The 22,294-nt window shown below is 40.0% G+C and overlaps 1 long non-coding RNA gene across 1 annotated transcript in view; it reads right to left on the bottom strand.

The window, feature by feature from the left end:
• LOC125459111 (uncharacterized) overlaps window positions 1-4,606 on the bottom strand; it is a 127,076-nt gene extending 122,470 nt beyond the window's left edge. Inside the window, exon 1 of the long non-coding RNA XR_007248964.1 lies at window positions 4,560-4,606. This is a non-coding gene — a long non-coding RNA (uncharacterized LOC125459111). The remainder of the gene's footprint in view (window positions 1-4,559) is intronic.
• Between the last annotated feature and the right edge of the window lie 17,688 nt (window positions 4,607-22,294).

Here is a 22,294-nt window from a genome sequence, read left to right as displayed (position 1 = left end):
AGCAAATATCCTCACCTTTGACCTTTGGTGGGGAGGTCATTGGCGAAGCAGCTGAAGATGGGTGATCCTCGAACAATACTCTAGATCTTGTCCTGTGTTTGAGATTATTGACCTCCAACAGCTGCAACTATTTGCTTTACGCTCAGTATGACTCCAGCACAGCAAAAACCTCTCTGACTGATTTCCATTGATTCTAGTTTTACTGTTGATTCCATATTTGGTCAAATGCAGTCTCGACATCTGGGCAGTTGTTTTTACCTCAGTTAGTGTGCTCACTTTTTTTTGTGGTGCAAGGCTGTATGAGGTCAGTGTCGAGTGGCCTGGCAGAAACTAACAGAATGTCATTGAGCAGGTTATTTTGTTCACCCATGGTAAAACTTTTCCTATTGGTTTATAAGCCTGAATTTCTGTAGCAAGCATCCTGTGAGACAGCTTACCAATTCTTTTTTATGAAAACATATTCACAGTTACTAGGAGAAAGGTCAGGAGGAATGCATTTTCTCGGAGAGCTAATGGAACATGGAACATGGAATCGTCTACTGAGACTTGTAATTTTTAAAAAATGGTGGGTATAAGAGAAGGATGCACTATTAATTTTAGATTTCTCTAGAAAATAGCTTACACAGACACAATGAGCTGTACTGTCTCCCTTTATGCAATGTTGTATTGTTTTCCAAGCACTTTGATACCAGATCATAAATAATGGGAACTGCAGATGCTGGAGAATCCAAGATAACAAAGTGTGAAGCTGGATGAACACAGCATGCCAAGCAGCATCTCAGGAGCACAAAAGCTGACGTTTCGGGCCTAGACCCTTCATCAGAGTCTAGGCCCGAAACGTCAGCTTTTGTTCATCCAGCTCCACACTTTGTTATCTTTGATTCCAGATCATGACTACTTCATAAGAACATGTAAATTAAGACCATAAGACCAAAAGACATAGGAGCAGAAATTAAGCCATTCAGCCCACCGGCTCTGCTCTGCCATTCAATGATAGCTGATAAGTTCCTCAACTCTATTCTCCTGCTTTCTCCCATGCAATACTCTATGAGCAGGAATAGGCCATTCAATCCCTCCAGTCTGTTCTGCTGATCTGATTGTGGTCAAAGTTTTATAAACCCTGCTACTGCTACTAACCATTAACTCTCTTGTTGGTCAAGAATCTATTTCCTTCTGCTGTGAAAATATTTACTGACTTTGCCTCCGTTGTTCTTGAGGCAATTGGGTTCCAAGATTGTTAACCCACTCATCTGTCTTAAATAGGTAATATCTTATTTTTAAACTATTTTTATAGTCCCTCCCACAGGAGGTAACATTTCAGCATTCCTCTTGTCAAGCCATATCTTGATCTCATGTGTTTTGATAAAACCGCCTTTCGGATCTTCAAAACTCCAATTGATACAGGACCGAAATGTCTGACATTTCTTCTTAAGATAACTGATCATCTCCCTCATCTCAGATCCCAGGATACAGCTGAGTGAACTTTCTCATGGATCACATAATTACAGCTCCAAAGCCTTCTGAACAGCAATGGAAACATTCATGAGTTGGCCTTGGACAATATCTGCTTCTCCTCAAATGGTGTCACTATTGTTGTAAAGTAGTCAATAACAGGTGAAAGTTATTCCAAAACTCACAGGATCATTAATTCTTGATTAATTCTGTACAAGCCAGTTCACAGAGCAACCACTAAATATCAGAATGTAGGCATTATAACAATTCTGTCCGGGTCTTGAGGGTCAACACAATAAAAAAAACTGTAAAAATCAACTTGGTAATTTCTCAGAAAGAAATGCACTTAAACTGTTTAAACCACAGGCAACATGCGAGATTAGAAATATATTGACATTAAGACATTTGTATCATGGAGAATGAGAAATTTGACTATATTCAAACGAATAAAAGCAAATTGTAGTATTCATACAATGTGCTTTGTAGGGTTCTGGTTTGCAATCAGTAATTTTCTGATTTTTAAGTGGTTCAAATCATCCCCAGCTCATTGGTTCTAGACATCAGACTTATTTAGAGAATGTGAAATTTAGGGAATACTAAATTGCCCACAGTAACCAGGGATGTGCAGGCTAGATGGATTAGCCATGGGAAATGCAGGGTTGCAGGGATGGTGCGGGTTTAGGTGGATGCTCTTCGAAGGATCAGTGTGGACTTGAGGGGCTGAATGGCCTGCTTTCTCACTGTAGGGATTCAATGATGATTCTAAGAAGACAGAAGACTGGAGTTTAGGACAAAAGAATCTCTGCATTTATTTAAATACAAAAGAAGTTAGTATAATACAAGAAATATGGGTAAATGTGATAAACAGCAAAATTAACACAATCAACTATACAAAGGACAGTAAATATTATTAAATGGACTATTAGCTAGTTTAGTGCTACTGCTAAAACCAGCAGTATTAAATACAGAATCTTTAATCAGGCTTCTTACCCTTGGGGTCCCAATGCACTGTCTCCACCCGCCTTTCCCTCCCTGCTGGGTAGGTCAGAGCTTTGGGGTCTTGGGAGCTTCAGCTCACCACTGAGGAAAACACAGTTTTAAAGTATGCCCAGTTGCTGAGGTTTTTGCCGTCGGTTCTCTTGGTTTGGAACAAAGCAGTGTCTGCAAGCTCTTGTTTGGATCGTGCTTGGTTGGCATCACCCAGTCCAGGACGTGCAATGATGCTCTTGGTTTGGTTTCCTGATACAGGCTCTCTGTTCAGTCTCTGTGGTTCTTGGTTCCAAAACTGCTTGTTGTGTGTGGAAGCCTGTGGGGAAGCTGCTTCTGCAGAAGTTTGTCATTGCAAGAGACTCTCTCAGGTGAGACCAGAGGTGGCAATTTTACAGACTGTGTGGCTCATTATCTCCCCGCAAATCTGTGCTATTCATAGTGTTTCCTTCTTTGGTCAATTGGTTTTCTAATGGTTAGAGTATGTGTGAATGAGTTTTAATTGAAGTTGAAAGTTCGGTATCTCTGTAAGCGCCATACTGTCTGTGCCGAGTGGCACAAGGTATAAAAATTAGTCTCAGTCAAGAGTGTAAGGTTTGCTTGATTGCTCTCTTAGAGTGGAATTTGAAATTCCAGGCTGAACAATAGTCCCAGACAGAAATCATTCTATTGTGTGCTTGCTGCAGCCTGAGCCAATGGCTTTGTCCAGTATTTTAGATGATGGGGATTTTTCCTCAATCCTGTACTGGAGCGTGCGTTTGTGATGCAGCATGACACCAAAAGTATAGATTCAATTCCCACGCCAGCTGAGATTACTGTTAAGAACTCTTCTTCTCAACCTCTCTCCTTTCCTGAGGTGTGGTAATCCTCAGGTCAACTTTCTCCAATGATAAAGCAGCCCCATGGTCTACTTAAACGATGGCAAATGTGCCTTTTTTCCAGAGTTGTAATAGTAGTAAAATGAATTGGGTTAGGAAGGCAGAAAACAGGATTTTTATGTGTAGAGATAACAAGGTGTGGAGCTGGATGAATGTAGCAGGCCAAGCAGCATCAGAGGACAAGAAAGCTGACGTGTTGGGTCTGAACTCTTCTTCAGAAAGGACCCCTCTTCTTTTCTGAAGATGGGTCCAGACTCAACATCAGCCTTTCTCCTCTTCTGATGCTGCTTGGCCTGCTGCGTTCATCTGGCTCTATACCTTGTTATCTCAGATTCTGTAGCATCAGCAGTTCCTACTATCTCTGAGTCATTTTTATGTGTAGATTTATTTTTGTAAGAGACAGCTGAGCAATATAATGTAGGAAATGTATAAATGTACCATTCTATCTCAAGAAGAAAGGAGTGTTACTACTTGCAAGTAAAAAATAACGCATTCAATTCACACAACATTTAGTACTGATAGAACCGTCTGAGTTCAGAAAACTGAATTAAATCAAGGCCAAATTCAAATGGCTACAATTGTTACTTACTACTCTGAGCCAATGCCAATTCTAGTTAAAATAATTTGGCATTGGTCCAAATTTCTACTTAACTGTAGAAGGTCAACATGCATTGGAGCTTGAACACAAATAATTCAAGATCCATTGAAATTCCCTCTTTAACCTAATCCTTCAGTGTGTTTGTTCTCATGATGTGCTGATATTTGTGAAAATCTTCAAGTTCCTATGTATCAACAGTAAAGTATCTAACCATTTTAAGAAACCACAACATTCAAGTGCTGGATGTAAAGGATAAAAAAAATCAATCACAAATTAAGAAGGCCCTAATCTGAGTATAAGGGTCTAGGCCCGAAACGTCAGCTTTTGTGCTCCTGAGATGCTGCCGGGCCTGCTGTGTTCATCCAGCCTCACATTTCATTATCTTGACAGCTTCTCTGTTTTAGTCTATTTATTAATTTCCTAATATCCTCATAATTTGTGCTGACGAACAAAATTCAATGAATAGATTGCTTGTTTCCACGACTGCAAAGTAAGGGCTTTTTAAATAGATAGTGCGATAGCATGTGAATAGTGATATAAATTTGACATGCTAAAAATAATCAAGATAATATTCTAATTAAGATAAAAGAATGCAAATGATCATCTTTGTAAATTTACGAATATTTTGTCAAAATTCAACTCACCCTTGGAAATTTCCTTACCTTCTGCTTTTTGACCGTGCCAATGGTGAATACATTTATTATACAAAGGCTGTTGTTATACAAAACAGAACAAACAGCTAGTTCCCTAGAGAGCAAGCCTTCCAGGTCTCAGATTGTATTTATATCTGAGATGTGCTCCAAAGCTTAGTTGCAGTCAACTGTAACTAAATACAGGTCATTTCATGTCAGAGAGTACCCAGTTCTTAGAATATTTTGATGAGATTTAATTAGTAAAACAATCTGCAAGCTATAAATAAAATGCTTTCAATAAATGATACATGGATAATGCCCACTAGTCCAAGTAGAATGATGCCCACCATTAACCATTTTCTCTCTCACGGATCTTTGTTTAACTGTTTACGTATGACATCAAATCCAAAGGGACATTCACATAAACAGGGGGATGAGGGCTGTCTCTATTAAATCAAAAAGGATGCTTTGCAGAAAGTTTCAGTTGATTTTGATGTTAATACATTTTATTTGGAATTCATCTTTTGGGAGGTAATTACTGGAATTCATTTAACCCTAAAATCAGAAGGCTTCCTGATAAGGTATTTGATTTGTGCCATTCAGCCAAGCTCTGTTCCCTGGCGAATTTTCAAAAGTGCTAATTAAACCATTCTATTTTCCCAATTCCCTGAAGAATGCAGCTTCATCGGGCTTATAGTCAAAAAGCCATCCCTGTTATAATTCACTTCTGACTTTTCCATTTTTGAGCTTAGGCTACTGATATAACTATTTCTTTCTTTCTATTTATTTAAGTGATGCTCATTACTTATAACTCAGCTGTTGTAATGTGCAGCGTGCATGGTTCATGAATACCTGAGTCAATTTAACACGTAATTTTATTGATTTGAGACTACCATACCACAGAGCATGGAGCAAAGAAACAAACAGCCACAATCTAATTGAATAGCTAAACAGCCTCAAGGGCTCAATCACCTTCCCTTATTCCTACGATTTCAGCATGCAAGGGAATGTTAAATCTATTGAACAAATCATAGCAGATGTTTGCTGCAGAAAAATTAGAAGTTTATATTATCTAACCTGGTAAATTAGTTGCACCAGTATAAAGTTATCATTGAATTTAATCTTAGATATGTCTCATGGCCAGTTTGCCAGCATATCTTAAGAAACATGCTTATGATTTTGTTGAAGTTTTATAGCATGTGACCAGAGAGTATAACTGTCTCATACTCTATCTAACCAGGATCAACAGAGCAAGGCACGCCAATGTAATGTTTTTACATAATAGTTAGCTCGGATAAGTGTTCTTTGGATTCAACTCCATGATACCCATGCGTGGTTCCTCATGCTACAACGTGATGTTGAGGTGCCAGTGTTGTACTGGGGATTGCAAGGTCAGAAATCAAACAACACCAGGTTATCGTCCAACATGCTTATTTGAAAACACAAGCTTTCAGAACCTCACAATGCTACATCTTGGTGTTGTATGTTTTCTGACCTTATGTTACAACATTTAACGTAAGTAATGCTGCATCATGTAAAAGTGATATTGTTAGAGGCAAAATCACAATGTTTAGCACTGGAGATCATCTAAAGAAAAACTCCAGAGTCTGTAGTAGATATTTGGAAAACTAACTAAAGATCAACTATGAAGCAACTTTTGAAATCAGAGAATTCAGACAGTTAGCAACGTCAGTTTCTGAGTACAGTTGACAAATCTGTTGATATGCCTTTGACCAACTAGAAGAAAGAGACAATTCTTTTACTTTTAAATTCTAAGAGGGCCTTACTTCATGACAAAAATATCTCGTTACAAAAATGATCAAAACTGAAGGCTAGCTGTACAGAAGAATAGAGGCTACGTAACTTCTCTCTCCTTCTCACCTCTCCCTCTCCCCCTTCCCTTTTCCCCCTCCCTCTTCCCCCCTCCCTCTTCCCCCCTCCCTCTTCCCCCCTCCTTCTTCTCCCCTCCCTTTCCCCACTCTCTCTCCCCTCCCCCTCCCTCTCTTTCTCTCTCTCAAGAAACAAACTAACGTTAACTGGCTGCTGATCTGATATTTTTTAAAAGGCAGTAAAACAGTTCCGATTGTACATCTCCAATACTCTGTAGAAGAGGTTGAAACTTTTAAACACTAATAAGAGGCAATTTCTTACATTAAAAGCCTTAACTGTATCCAGACTTTAATCACTTCAGCCAAGTTCTTTCTCCAAATTCACATGAAAATAAAAAAAAAAGTCTACATGCTGTCATCACTCCTTATTTGGGACAAATACTCAACTGCTTCACTGGGCAGGAAATTCCACGGATTCACCGTATCACAGCATGGAACCTACTGGTACAAATAGTATCATTCAATATCATGCTACCCTGAAGCATGATATACTACTGGATGCGTACTGGTCTATTCTAATTTAATGTTTGTGTGAAATGGTTAATTCTGATACATATCTTTTAGATACCTACAATATTGATAACCAGCTTTTTTTAATGTTAGGAAGATTACATAAACATTACCACATCAGGGTAAAAATAACATGTTGGAGACAAAGTAACATCAGGCAGCAGCTGACTAAGTAGCGAGAGTTTGCTTGACCTAATTGAGATTGTACTTTATGGGTTAGAGGTCACTGTGACCCATGATGAGATCTGATTAACAATTCACGCAAGCATAAGGGGAGGCCATGTAACCTTTGATGTCCGTGCTCTCTACAATAGCAACTCAACTTGTCTCAGCCCATTGCCCATGCCCTATAGTCCAGTAAATGTTTCCCTTTATATACTCATCTATTCTCTTTTGAAGACAATATTCCACCTGGCTCCAACGCACTGTCGTGCAATGCATTGCAGATCCTAACCACACACATCAAAACAAAAGGTCTGTCTCATTTCTTTCATTTTTATCCACTCATGGGATGCAGGCATCACTGGCTAGGCAGCATTTATTACTCATCCCTAATTGTCTAAAAGGCAGTTAAGAGACAACCACCTTGCCGTGGGTCTGGAGTCACATGTAGGCCAGTCCAGGTAAGGATGGCAGTTTCCTTCCCTAAAGGGACAGTAGTGAACCAGATGGGTTTTCGAACAATTGACAATGGATTCACAGCCATCACTAGTTTCTTAATTCCAGGTATTTATTGAATTTAAATTCCACCATCTGGCATGGCAGGATTCAAACCCGGATCCCCAGAACACTTTCTGGGTCTCTCGATTTAACAGTCCAGCAATAAAACCACTAGGCCATTGCACAATCCCCGCTAACCACACCTCCCCCACCCCCCGCGCCATAGTCAGTTGATTTCTGGTTCCTGACTCTTTCGCCAATAGAAACAGTTTCTCTCTGATGACTGTGTTGCTCATGAATTTGAACATTTCTGGACAATGTCTTCTCAATGTATCCTTGTCAGAGGAAAATGACTTCTCCAGTCAATCCACTGACATATCCCATATCTGAAATCATCCTCAAAAATTCTCTGAGTGTAATTTATTGGATTGTAAGTTTAGGCCTCACTTCAGCATTTAAGGTCACAATAAAAGGAGATGCTTCATGTCAGCATTAAGAAACATTGCAATATCAGAGGTGCAGTCTTGTGATAAAATATTAAACCAAGATGCTGTTCCTACCTTAGGTGAATGTTAAAGTTTCCCTCATCTACATTTATCTTTCTCAATGTGCAGGTACAGCTGTCATGGCGTCAATCACTGGAGCACCTGAGCAGCAGATAAAAGTTAAGCATGTTGGAATGGAGTTGGCATCACATGTAAATCAGACTATGTAAGGACAGGTGAAATACATTATTAAATTAACCAATTGGCATTTTATGACATTCGAATAGCATCCTGGACACAGTTTCATGGGATTTTATTTCCAGGCTTTTCAAAAGCTGAATTTGTATTTTCAAATTGGTTTGATGAGATTTAAAATTCTGTTCTCTGGGGAGTTTGACCTGGACAGTCCAAATTGCTAAATCATTCTTGTTAAGATCAGTAACATGAGGGCTACTTTACCACATTCTTCAACTAATGTCAGACAAATATGGAAACAGAAGGTTTGCAGTGATATAGCGCCTTTCACACATTCAAGATGTTGCAAAACAGTTTGCAGTCAGTTAAATACTTGTGAAGTAGAGTTACTGCTTACATGTAAAGAAGACTAACTGGTTATTTATTTTATTACTATTTTCAGTACTAAACTGTGTGAAAACTAGTGGCTGTATTTGCCTACACAGAGACAGTACTTTAAAAAGTAATTAATTATCTTTGACACATTTTAAGGGATGTTGCAATTACTTAATCTGCTATGAAAATACAAATTTACTTTAAAATAATGTTTTGTTATTTCCTTTCTCATCTTTAGAAGACCTTGTTGTAGCTAATCTGTTCATCCATCCCTTTCATCAACTCTATTGATTCTCCTGAGACTGTTCAGCCCATTCAGTCCCCTGAAAAGTGCCTTCTGACATTTCATTATGTTAAAGGTACTACAGAAGTACACATTCTAATTTGGCTTAAAGCATTGTATCCAAAGTAAACATGGAAATATTGGGCAAAGTTGAAGATAAGCCCAAGGCCAGACAATAAGGAAGGATGTTCCAAACAGATTTAGGGAACAATTATATCTGTTTTGCAGTGTTATTTGCAGAGTTAAGAACAAGCTGCAAATGGAGTTTAAATTTGCCAATAGCTTTATTGGAAAGCAAGTCGCACCCTTTACAGGAGCACCCAGGGACATGATCCCTTCAGCATGGTTTAATCAGAAACCATAACATTTATATCTTTCCATATTTTTGATGTATATTTTCATAAACATGATGGCAATTATCCTTGTCCAATTCGTTTCATCTTATCTCAGGAAACCAGTTGCAGAACTGTCAGTAGGATTGAAGACACGATCAGAAGAGGATCACATACTCCCCACTTTACCACTACTACCCCTCACTCATACTGGCAGTTAGCAATAGCAAAGATATGGTGATTTTTCTCATTTGCACCTTCACAACCTATGGTTGCATTTGAAATGGTATTCAGATATTCAGGGGAGGCAATGACCTTGCAGTATTGTTACTAGATTATTCATCCGGAAACTCAGCTAATATTCTGGGGACCCACATTTGAATTCCACAATGACAGATGGTGGAATTTGAATTGAACAAAACCATTTGGAGCTGAGATTCCAATGATGACCATGAAACTACTGTTGATTGTTGGAAAACCCCATCTGGTCATTAATGTCCTTCAGGGAAGCAAATCTACCATTCTTACTTGGTCTGGCCTACGTGTGGCTCCAGACCAGCAGTGGTCTGGTTAACTCTCAACTGCCCTCAGAAACAGCCGAGCAAGCACTTAGTTGTATCAATCACCACAAAGTCTCAAGAAAGAAACAAAATTGATATACTCCCTGGCATTGACCAAGTCACTCAAAATGACAGTGGCACAAACAGCCTTTTTGACCCTGCAAAGTCATCCCTACTAACATCTGGGGACCACTGCCAAAATTGGAAAGCTCTCTCAAGATCTTTTCTCCAGAGTAGGGGAGCCCAAAACTAGAGGGCATAAGTTTAAGGTGAGAAGGGAAAGATTTAAAAGGAGCCTGAGGGGTAATTTTTCATGCAGAGGGTGTTGCATGTATGGAATGAACTGCCAGAAGAAGTGGTGGAGGCTGGTCCAATCACAATATGTAAAAGACATCTGAATGAGCATGTGTATAGGAAGGATAGAGAAGGATATGGGCTAAATGCCAGCAAATGGGGTGAGATTAATTTAGGATATCTCATCAGCATAGACATGTTGGACCAAAGAGTTTTCTTCCACACTATACATCTCTATGGCTCAATGGCTCTGCGACAAGGCAACCCACATTCTAATATTGTCACACTCACAGAATCCAAACTTACAGACGAAGACCCAGACACCACCTTTACCATAGATGGATGTGTCCTGTCTCATTGGCAGGACAGACTCAACAGTGGTATACAGATAGGAAGGTGTTGCCCTGGGAGTCCTGAACATTGACTGCAAACCCCATGAAATCTCATGGCTCCACATTAAACACGGGCAAGGAAGCCTGCTGCTGATTGCCACCTACTTACTTCCCAGAGCTGATTAATCAGTGCTCCTCTGTCTTGAGCAACACTTGAAGAAAGCACTGAGGGTGGCAAAGGCTGATTTGGAGATTTCAATGTCCAGCACCAAGAGTGGCTCAGCAGCAGCCCTACTTTATTGACATGGTCAGGTCCAAAAAGAGTTGGCTACTAGACCGGATTTGTGACAGGTGGTGAAGAAGCTAGTGCAAAGGAAAACCGTACTTTACCTTATTCTTACCAACCTGCTAGCCGCAGATGCATCCGTTCGTGACAGTATCAGTAAGAGTGACCAGCTTGTAGATACAAAGTCCAGCCTTCACATTGAGAATAACCTCCATTGTGATGTGTAGCGTTATCACCATGCTAACTTTTGGTAATGAACCAGGTCAGGTGTTTGATTTAGTGGTAGGTGAGCACTTTGGAAAGAGTGACCATAATTCAGTTACATTCAGTTTAGCGATGGAAAGGGAAAGGAACATGCCACAGGGCAAGAGTTATAGATGGGGGAAGGGCAATTATAATGGGATTAGGCAAGACTTAGGAGGTATAGAGTGGTGTAGCAAAATGCTGGGGATGGGGACAATCGAAATGTGGAGCTGGTTTAAGGAACAGATATTGCATGTCCCTGATAGGTATGTCCCTGTCAGGCAGGGAGGAAGTGATAAGGTAAGGGAACTGTGATAAGGTAAGGAAATTGTATCTCTTGTTAAGTGGAAGAGGGAGGCTTATGTGACAATGAGACGAGATGGTTCAGATGAGGCGATGGAGAGTTACAGATTAGCTGGGAAGGATTTAAAGACAGAGTTAAGAAGAGCAAGGAGGGGACATGAGCAGACATAAGCAGGTAGAATAAAGGAGAACCCTAAAGCTTTCTATAGGTATGTGAGGAATAAGAGGATGACTAGGGTAGGAATAGGGCCAGTCAAAGACAGAAGTGGGAAGTTATGTGTGGACCCTGTGGAGATTGGAGAGGTGCAAACTGAGTATTTCTCATCTGTTTTCTCTCAGGAAAAGGAGAATATTGTAGAGGAGAAGACTGAGTTACAGGCTACTAGAATTGAAAGGATTAAGGTTAGTAAGGAGGAGGTGTCATCAATTCAGAAGGTGAGAAGGTAGATCAATCCCCTGGGCCAGATGGGATTTTTCCAAGGATTGTCTCGGAAGCTAGGGAAGAGGTGCCGGAGACTTTGGCCTTAATCTTTGAGTCCTCATTGTCTGCAGGTTTAGTACCAGAGGACTGGAGGATTACAAATGTTGTGCCCTTGTTCAAGAAGGGCAGTAGAGATGACCAAGCTAATTATAGTCCTGTGAGCCTTATGTCTATTGTAGGAAAAATTTTGGAAAGGATTATAAGAGATAGGATTTATAATTATCTAGCAATCAACAATTTGATTGGAGATAGTCAACATGGATTCGTCAAGGGCAGTTCGTGTCTCACAAACCTCATTGAGTTTTTTGAGAAGGTGACCAAGCATGTGGATGAGGGAAGGGCAGTTGATATGATGTACATGGACTTCAGTAAAGCCTTTGATAAGGTTTCACATGGTAGGCTATTGGAGAAAGTATGGAGTCATGGGATTGAGGGAGATTTAGCAGTTTGGATTAGAAACTGGCTTTCTGTAAGAAGGCAACGAGTGGTGGTTGATGGAAATTATTCAGCCTCGAGTCCAGTTACTAGTGGTGTGCCTCAAGGATCTGTTTTGGGTCCACTGTTGTTTGTCATTTTTATAAATGACTTGGATGCAGGCATAGGTGGATGGGTTAATAAGTTTGCAGACGACACTAAAGTTGGTGCAGTGATGAACAGTGTGGAAGAATGTTTCAGGTTGCAGGCGCACTTGGATAAACTGCAGAATTGGTCTGGAAGGTGGAAAATGGAGTTCAATGCGGATAAATGTGAGGTGATTCACTTTGGGAAGAACAATAGGAAGGCAGAATACTGGGTCAATGGAAAGATTCTTGGTAGTGTGGGTGTGCAGAGGGACCTTGGTATCTATTTACATAGATCCCTGAAAGTTGCCACCCAGGTTGATAGTGCTGTTCAGAAGGCTTTTGGTGTGTTAGGTTTTATTGGTAGAGGGATTGAGTTCCGGAGCCGTGATGTCATGCTACAACTGTACAAACGCTAGTGCGACCTCATTTGGAATATTGCATGCAGTTCTGGTCACCCCATTATAGGAAGGATGTGGATGCATTGGAAAAGGTGCAGAGGAGATTTACCAGGATGTTGCCTGGTCTGGAGCGAAGGCCCGAAAAGAAAGGCTGAGGGACTTGGGTCTGTTCATAATTGGAGAGAAGAAGGCTAAGAGGGGATTTAATAGAGACATACAAGATGATCAGAGGATTAGATAGGGTGGACAGTGAGAGTCTTTCTCTGAGGATGATGACGTCAGCTTGTACGAGGGGGCATAGCTACAAATTGAGGGGTGATAGATTTAAGACAGATGTCAGAGGCAGGTTCTTTACTCAGCGTGGTAAGGGCGTGGAATTCCCTGCCTGCCAATGTATTGAACTCAGCCACATTAGGGGCATTTAAACAGTCCTTGGATAAGCATATGGATGATGATGGGATAGCATAGGGGGATGGGCTTAAATTAGTTCACAGGTCGGTGCAACATCGAGGGCCAAAGGGCCTGTTTCTGCGCTGTGTTGTTCTATGTTCTATGTTCTAAGTGGGACAGGCATTGAAAAAATCTAACAACTTAATACTGGGCATCCATATGGTCCTAAACAAACATCATTTACAAAATACCTTGCAAGAACTGTGACAAACACTACATTGGACAAACAGGCAGAAAACTAGCCACCAGGATACATGAACATCAGCTAGCCACAAAAAGACATGACCCACTATCACTGGTATCCTTACATACAGTTGAGGAAGGCCACCACTTTTATTGGTACAACACATCCATCCTAGGACAAGCCAAACAGAGACACACACGAGAATTCCTAGAAGCATGGCATTCCAACTGGAGCTCCATCAACAAACACATAGATTTGGAGCCCATCTACCACCCTCTGAGAAAAAAAATCAGGAAATGACATCACCAACACAGGAAATGACATCACCAACCCAGCGTTTCACCGGAGGCTCACTGATGATCTTACCCAGACGAAGTGTCTGAAAACGAACCTTCCAGCTCAGTGAGCAAACTCACAACCAGCATACACAGCAAATGATAGATGGAGCTAAGCAGTCGCAAAATCAACAGATCAGATCTAAGCTCTGCAGTCCTGCCACATCCACTCATGTATGGCGGTGGACAATTAAACAATTCATTACAGGAGGAAGCTTCACAAATAACCCCCATCCCCAGTGATGGAGGAACCTCGCAAGTAGATGCTCCATCTCAGTCTCTTCCAGTGGTCCTCCGCATTACAGATACCAGGCTTCAGCCAAATTGAATCACTTCACATGATAACGAGAAACAGTGGACACTGGAAAGACTATGGGGCCTGACCACATTCCAGCAATAGTACTGAAGACTCGTGCTCAACAACATGCCACTCCCCCAGACAAGCTTTTCCAGCACAGCTATAACTCTGGTACCTGTCCAACAATGTGGAAAATTGACCAAGTGTATCTCATATATAAAGAACAAGGCGAATCCAACCCAGCCAATTATTGCCCCATCAGTCTAACCTCAATCATCAGTAAAATGATGGAAGGTGTCATTAACAGTGGTAACAAGCAGCACTTGCTCAGTATTAGCTGCTTAGTAGCTCTCAGTTTGGGTTCCATTGTGCAATTCAGCTCCTGACCTCAGTATAGCCTTGATTCAAACGTAGACAGAAGGTGAGTTGAGAGTGACAGGCCTTAACATCAAACCCATATTCACTCAAGTGAGGCATCGAGGAGCTCCAACAAAACTGGAATCAATGGGAATGATGGGCAAACTCTCCGCTCATTGCAACCTTGCATTGCTCATAGAAAGATGGCTGTGGTTGTTAGAAATCAGTCATCTCAGATCCACAACATCTCAGCTGGAGTTCCCCATGGTAGTGTCCTAGGCTCAATCATTTTCTGCTGCTTCATCAATAACATTCCCTTCACCAAGACATCTGAAGTGGGGATGTTTGCCGATGATTGTGCAATGTTCAATACCATTCATGACTCTGACCTCTATGTTTAAATGCAACAAAATCTGGACAATATCCAGGCTTGAGTTGATAAGTGTCAGTGAACGTTAACACCGCATAAAAGCCAGGAAATGACCATCTCCAAGTACAATCTAATCTCTGCCTCTTGATATTTGGTGGTATTATTAACACTGAATCCTCTACTACTAACATCTTTGGGATTACCATTGACAGAAACTTAATTGAACTCACCTCATAAACACAGTGGCTACAAGAGCAGGTCAGATGCGAGGAAAACTCCAAACTCCCTAAAGCCTGTCCACCTTCTACAAGGCACAAGCCAGGGGTGTGATGGAATATTACCCATTTGTCTCAACGGGCCCAGCACCAACAGCACTCAAGAAGCTTCACACCATCCAGGACAAAGCAGCCCACTCAATTTGCACCACACCCACAAGCACCCACCCCCGAACCACTGGCACTTATTCACAGCAGTGCGTACTAACTATAAGGTGCACTGCAGAAATTCACCAAAGATCGTGAGAGAGCACTTTTCAAATGCATGATCACTTCCAGCTAGAAGGACAAGGGCAGCAGGTGTATGGGAACACCTCCCTGGCAAGTTCCCCTTCAATCTACCCACAACCTTGCTTTGGAAATATATCACTGTTCCTTCACTGTTGAATCAAAATCCTGGAATTCTCTCCTAAAGGCATTGTACCTCAACCTCCCAGCAAATGAACTGCACTGGATCAAGAAGGCAGCTCACCATCACCTTCTCAGGGGCAACTGGGCATGGGCAATAAATGTTGGCCAGCCAGCTATGCCCATGTCTCAGAAGTGAATAAAAAAATCAAGGTCTATTTTTAAATAACAGAATTTCATTTTGCTTAATTTTTGCAAATGACAAAATGATAGTACTCCCTGCTGACCTCAAACAAAGAAAAGCCGAGCAAGCTCTGTAAAATGGATTTTATCCTTCTACACTTTCATTCTGCTGCAAGTGCTGATGGATTCTGGATATCCACCAACAAGATATGTCAGCAAGCAGTAACCAATCAGGTTGAAGAATTCTCCCAGACGGCAAACCAGGAAGTAACAAGCCGATTTTTATCATTCATTTTATTATAAATTCATTGTATAGAACATGGAATAACGATTGGGATGTATATTTTGGATTTGTACAGAGGTTGCAACATCAAGAAGTTTTCAAAAAATATAAAATTTAAACAAATTTTAGCATGGATAGAGAAAACTGACATTCCACAAGTATTAAGATAGCTCTTCAGGGATAAAAAGGCTATTCAGTGGAAAGTATGAACACGATACACTTGTTTAAAAATTGAAAGCTGCAGCTCATTCAATAGGAGATAACTTTTTTTAAATAACTTCAGTGATTTCCAATTAATATGCATGCAGTCATTGTGACAATGTCAGCCAAGTGGACCTCATACAACATGCATTCCCTGATTGGGGCTGCTAACTTGGCCCAATCAAGGAGCACTGGATGACAAATGGCCTGACACCCTGGGAGTTGACTGTGATGAGGATGTACCAGAGTGAAAGACTTTGCACATGTAATAAAGGATGAGTTGGTGATGGGATACAGGCCGCTGTCGAGCTATTTCAATATATCTGTACATATTAATGCATTTCAACAAACTGCCCTGCAGAGGAACATAAAATCCTTGACTGAAACATTTGGATTTCCTGGTGTATTTGCCAACTGTGAAGTTGTTGACAATTTTCCACAGTATAGCTAGTGAATTTCATTGTCAAAACTGCAGAATCTTGGCCATTACGTTTACTGATACTGATTTGAATATAGCTAAAAAAATGTTATAGGCAACCATGCAGATAAGTAATCAAGGATTAGATACTCATCGACATATCGTAGAGCCTTATTATAATGAAAAGTTATTTGCTAGGGCAAAATTTCACTACTTCAGTGAATACCTCATTGATTGTGACTACATTATGATGTTTGACATTTGTCATTATAACAAAGATTACTCAAAAGGGTTTCAGAGCTGACTTAACGAGATCTATTAGCCTTGACCTTACATTATAAAAATGCAGGTGTGTTTCACATGTTGAAATCAAGAAGAAATTCAGACGAATACATGAATAATTAGCACATTATCCTACCTAACTGATTTAGCAGTGAATTTTCTTGTTTTAATTAGACTTGTTTGAAGTTTGCCATGCATTTCTCTAATTAATATGTAATTACTTAGGCTAAGCAAAGTCACCAATAAATTTCATAGACTCATGTCATGGACAGAACATATGTGCTGTCTCACTGAGTGTAAGCAATACATTAATCTGGTATTAAAGAGGCTTGGTTGAACACCCTTCTCCTTCATCAGGTTCCTAAAACGTGTCCCAGTTAGTCAGATCTCTGGCTCATCCAGCTAGCATAAACATATTCATAAAAGACTGTCACTGCACTTTTGTTAAAAAGACATCAAAGTTCATTGCATACAGAAGGAAAAGAAGAACATAAATATTTCATTCATACATTAAGTTAGTTGAAATTGTTGCCTTGGAAATAGGAGAAATAAAGATTCAAGCCTTTCACCCTCGACGATTTTACAGATATGCAATCTGCATCACTCACAGAGGGCAAAACATAAACTAAAATTCTGCCTCCCTTTCTTGGCATGCACCAAATTGTCATAGTTATGGATCATAACTCTGGATCACACATAATCATACTGAACTCAGGCAAAATTAACATTTATAAAAAAGCACTGTAAATCAGACCTTTATCTTCTTCAACATCTTCCCTCATTTGTGTCACTTACTCAAACCCCCTGACTCCACAAAACCTCTGTAGCCTCTCTACTGCTTACTCAGTCGCTGAGGAGAATTTTCCGCTTGACCAACAGTGATAGATGTGCCGTCCGCATTCTTCACCCTTCATTCTGTGAGGAAAACAGACTATAATAGGGCAGAAAGAGTCAAGATGGTTGGAGCCTCTCAGAATTTGGTTCCTCATCCCTTGTGGGAGAGGATCCTGACTGTGACCACACTGTGGCTGACTGACCCTGGTCTAGTGTCAGCGTCTGCCCTTGATTTACTGTACTGGGGGGTCCTGAGTGCAGACTATCTCCCTTGACTTGATTGAGGGCTGCTGAAAACAATGACAAACTTCGTGGCTTTGTGTCTGCATCAACAGCAAAACACACCAAGGGAAGGCAAGAGGGAAAAGGAACTGCAGATGCTGGAGTATCCGAGATAACAAGGTGTAGAGCTGGATGAACACAGCAGGCCGAGCAGCATTCTAGGAGCAGGAAGGCTGGCATTTCAGGCCTAGACCCTTCATCAGAAATGAGATGAGGGTCTAAGCCTGAAATGTCAGCCTTCCTGCTCTTAGGATACTGCTTGGCCTGCTGTGTTCATTCAACTCTACACCTTGTTATAAGGGAAGGCAAGGATGTTCTGAGCACCTGGTAGTGTTGTGACAACTAGTGAACAGTGCAGAGATGCAGCCTGATCCAGTCTATGAACTGAATGTGCGTCCTTGGGTATACAGTAATACAATTAGTTATCATTGCAAAGATAACTAATAACAACTAAAAGGCTGGAGAAACTCAATTGTAAGTGGATCAGAGATGTGTCATAAGGTTTTCCACAGGATGTTACATCAGAAACCAGAGTCTGGAGCATGGGGTATATATGGCTGTTGCCCATGTTGTGAGCTGTGCAATCTTGTGCCTGTATACTAACGGAGGTTGTTTGTAGCCAACAGGGAGTGGAGACACCGGGTATACAATTTCACTTCCATACCGAGAGCTGTGGATCTCTAACTCTTTTGGAGCCTTTGGGAAGACAGAAAACTGAATATCAATGCTGTGAGTTGCAGCAATAAGAAGGCATTTAATAAGTTGTAATTCACCTGAATTAGCAACTCGTTGCTACATAGTGAAAACTCACCTTGCCACTTGGCAAAAAACATAAAAACTACAGTGGGTTGCTCTCAATGTGGAGATAGGCATCATTAGAATTCTCACACAAGTAAAGATACCGCAGCTTTCAGAGATATATTTTGTGCTTTTTTTTATGAAGAAGGATTGAGATAGTAGAATCGAGCGCTCTGCTCAGAGCCAATAAAGTAAACAGCTTGTGAAGCCTTCATTTTGTTTAAAAGTTGGAACAATAGATGCAGCCTGAAGGGATGGGGTCAAGCTCCCAAAGAACCAGGAATTTTAGTTTTAGCTTTCGGCAGTTGCTGGGCTCTTGAAGTTGGATGTGGAGGCTCTGTTTCCTCATTGTTTTACAGCTAAGAGCTGGGGTTCTCTTCCTGCTTCGAGATCTGTATGTGAAAAAATCTATTTTATTAAATTTGCCTTTGCTGGGGGTATTTTTAAGGGATGTTACTGTAGTGAAACAGTTAATGAGTAATAGTTAATACATATATTATTTTGTTAAGCATTTTGATGGAGATGCATTTGACTCAATTCTTTTTCTTTTTTTGTCCATATTTTAACTGCAGCGTGAAAACAATGTGTGCTCTGCTTAAATTCAAGTGGTTTGGCCAATTGCATCTGGAATGCAATGCCTTACATTTACCTTTAAAATAAGGAAAAGTTAGGGTCTAGGCTAGCTTCTTCATATATATTGTGGTGATTTGGTCTGGCCCATAGCACATGTTTCTGCTGCAAAATCTCAGCAAAGTCCATGTTCCTCAGACCCCTGTAAAATTTCACTTAATACCTATGTTTGTTTGTGTCTTGTTGATGTTTTATTTATTTATCTCAGAGTGAATAAGTAATAAAAATTTCTTTTCTTTCACTCAACAAAATACGTTGTTGGCTCTTTAATTTGCATGACTGAGAATTTCAATTTAAGTGTGATATATTTGTGCTTAAAAGAAATCAAAACCTATTTTGGCCAATCCATGTGATTAAAAAGATGGGAGCTGATTTATTGTCCAAAGATGGACATTATGAAACCAAAGAAAATTAGCTTCTTTTCTGAAAAGTGTACTAAAACACTGATGAAATCTACTAATTCATGGTACATTTTCATTTAACGATAGGGAAATGCATTTGAGAGAAAGTTCATGAGAAAAACCATTCCCAAGAAAAATACAAATGAACCAGAGAACTGGACACTGGAAATCCAAAACAAGCAGTCTTGATCAGTGTGCATCCAGATTGCTGTCTGCGGCCAAAGTTAATAAAAAAACTGTTCTCTATGTAATCACTTACTGTTATATTGAAGGCTGCTATGCTTTACTTACCTTTTTACCGCTGCCTCTCAGTTGTAAGGATGATGGTCCCCAGAATGGATATAAAAGCCATAAGAACTGTTGTCTAGGTCTGGAGGTGATAATTGCAGGCTCTTGATTTGACCAGATACTGAGTCTTCGTTAATCGAATGTTCTCCAATTCCACAAATGTCCTGAACTTGAATGAAGTTTTCATGGCATGCTTGCAAATCTTTTTCAGACACCATAAACCTGAAAAGTGATAGCCTTTTTCCATAGGAAGCAATATATTCAAAGCACACTGTACCTTCAATATCAAGAATTACACAGAGCACAAAAAAACATACTAAAGCCTGGAAAATTCAACCACACTTCTTAAAGATCTTTAACAGGCATCTCATTTTATCCTTTGACAACCTCTGAAATTGAATGCAAATTATAGTGATATTTAATATTTTAATTTAAGGAAAGAAGGTACAACTGTCTCATAAAGACCATTTATGGGCAATAAATTTATATTGGTCCTAAAAATGATTAACAATGGCATATATTTCTAATTTGATTTTGATGATGGCTGAGACTTTTGGTTTGAAGTCTGGAGACAACTTGGAAAGCTTCCCTGGAGTAACCTTTAGTGTTACATCATGTCACCAGCTGCCATGATAATTTTTTTTTCTCGTTTCTGATTGAGAACTAATTTGATTTTTAACATAGATGTGCATTCTATTTGAAAATGAATTTCAACTAATCATCTTTGAAAAATTATGATGTCGGCTAATCATCTGCATTGATCCGTCGCTATAATATCTTGTAAGTCCCTAAGGTATTCATGTGCTCACATGATTAATACGCATGACAGTTTAGATGCTAAATTGTCTAAATAGTTACTTGTAAATATGTAATTATTGAAGATACACTTGTATTTACGCAGCAAATGACACATTGTCAGAATAGACTGTAAGAGCTATTCAGGTTAGCATCACAATCATATTCAATTCACTCACTAGCTCTCTCCATCGTAAGGTTAGAAATAGGGTCTATTTTAAAAAGTAATGACTCTTAAGATGTTCCATACCACAGGCAGGTTCACTGATAATTGCACGATGTTTTTCACCATTCATCACTCTTTAGAAACTGAAAATGTCCCTGTCCATATGCAGCAAGAACTTTACAGCATTCAGATTTGGGCTGATATGTGGCACATAAAATGCATGAGACTCAAATGTCAAGAAGAGAATCTAATTATCTCCCCTAACATTTAACAGCATTGCCACCACTGAATCCCCACAATTAACATTTTGGGTATTCCCTTAGGCAAAAATTCTAACCAGTTTAATCACATTTATATTGTGTTACAATAGTAAAGTAGAGAATGAAAAAACTGCAGTGAGCTACATATCTCCTGACTCCCTGTCTGTCTACCATCCGCAATGTATAATTTAGGAATGTGGTGGAATATTTTCCCCTTGCCTGAATGAGTTCAACTCGAACAGCACTCAAGAACTCAGTGATGTTCGGGTGAAGGCAATCCATTTGATTGGCACTCCATGCACCACCTTCAACATTCCAAGCCCTCACCACTGATGCACAGTAATTGCAGTATGTACCATCTGTAAGAGACAATGTGGTAATTCATGAGATTCCTTCAATAGCACTTTCCAAACCGATGACCTCTACCATTTAGAAATACAAGTGTAACATACATGTGGTTAGACCACAAGTTCCCCATCAGCTTAGACACCCAACTTGGAACTATATGGCCATTCCTTCATTGTCTCTTGGTAAAGATCATGGAACCACCTTTACAATGAGCACCTCCATCTGATAGTGTGCAGCAGTTCAAGGTGACACAGCACTACCTTCTCATAAGGATGAAAAATAGATATTCGCTTTGCTTGTAAAGTCACATAAAATAATAAACTAAAAGTTACTTAGTTACTGTGCCAACTGTAGCAGCATCATTAAGTAAGACTTTTCAAAAATGAAACTATATTTTTGTGCTAACTTAGGCAGAAGTGAAATTATTAGTAATAACTTTACAAGATCCATTATCATTCTTTTGGCCAACTTGTATCATCAAGAATTAGTTTTGTTTTAATTCATTCATGGGATGCAGGGCATTCTTGGCTGTTCCAGCATTTATTGCCCTTGAGGAAGTGTTGATATTCTATCTTCTTGAACCACCTCAGACCATTTTCCTTAGGTCGACATCATGCTGTTAGGAAGTGAATTCCAGGATTTTGACCCAGCAATACTGAAGGAACAACAGTACATTTCCAAATCAGGCTGGTGTGCAGCTTGAAGGGTGATAAGCAGACGTTGCCATTCCTATAAAATCTGCTCCCTTGTCCTTCTAGATGATAGTGATCAT

Source organism: Stegostoma tigrinum, chromosome 17 (genome assembly GCF_030684315.1).
Source record: "Stegostoma tigrinum isolate sSteTig4 chromosome 17, sSteTig4.hap1, whole genome shotgun sequence".
Classification (NCBI taxonomy): Eukaryota; Metazoa; Chordata; class Chondrichthyes; order Orectolobiformes; family Stegostomatidae; genus Stegostoma; species Stegostoma tigrinum.
Note: the sequence above shows the minus strand (reverse complement) of the source record. Positions and strands in the feature narration are given on the sequence as shown.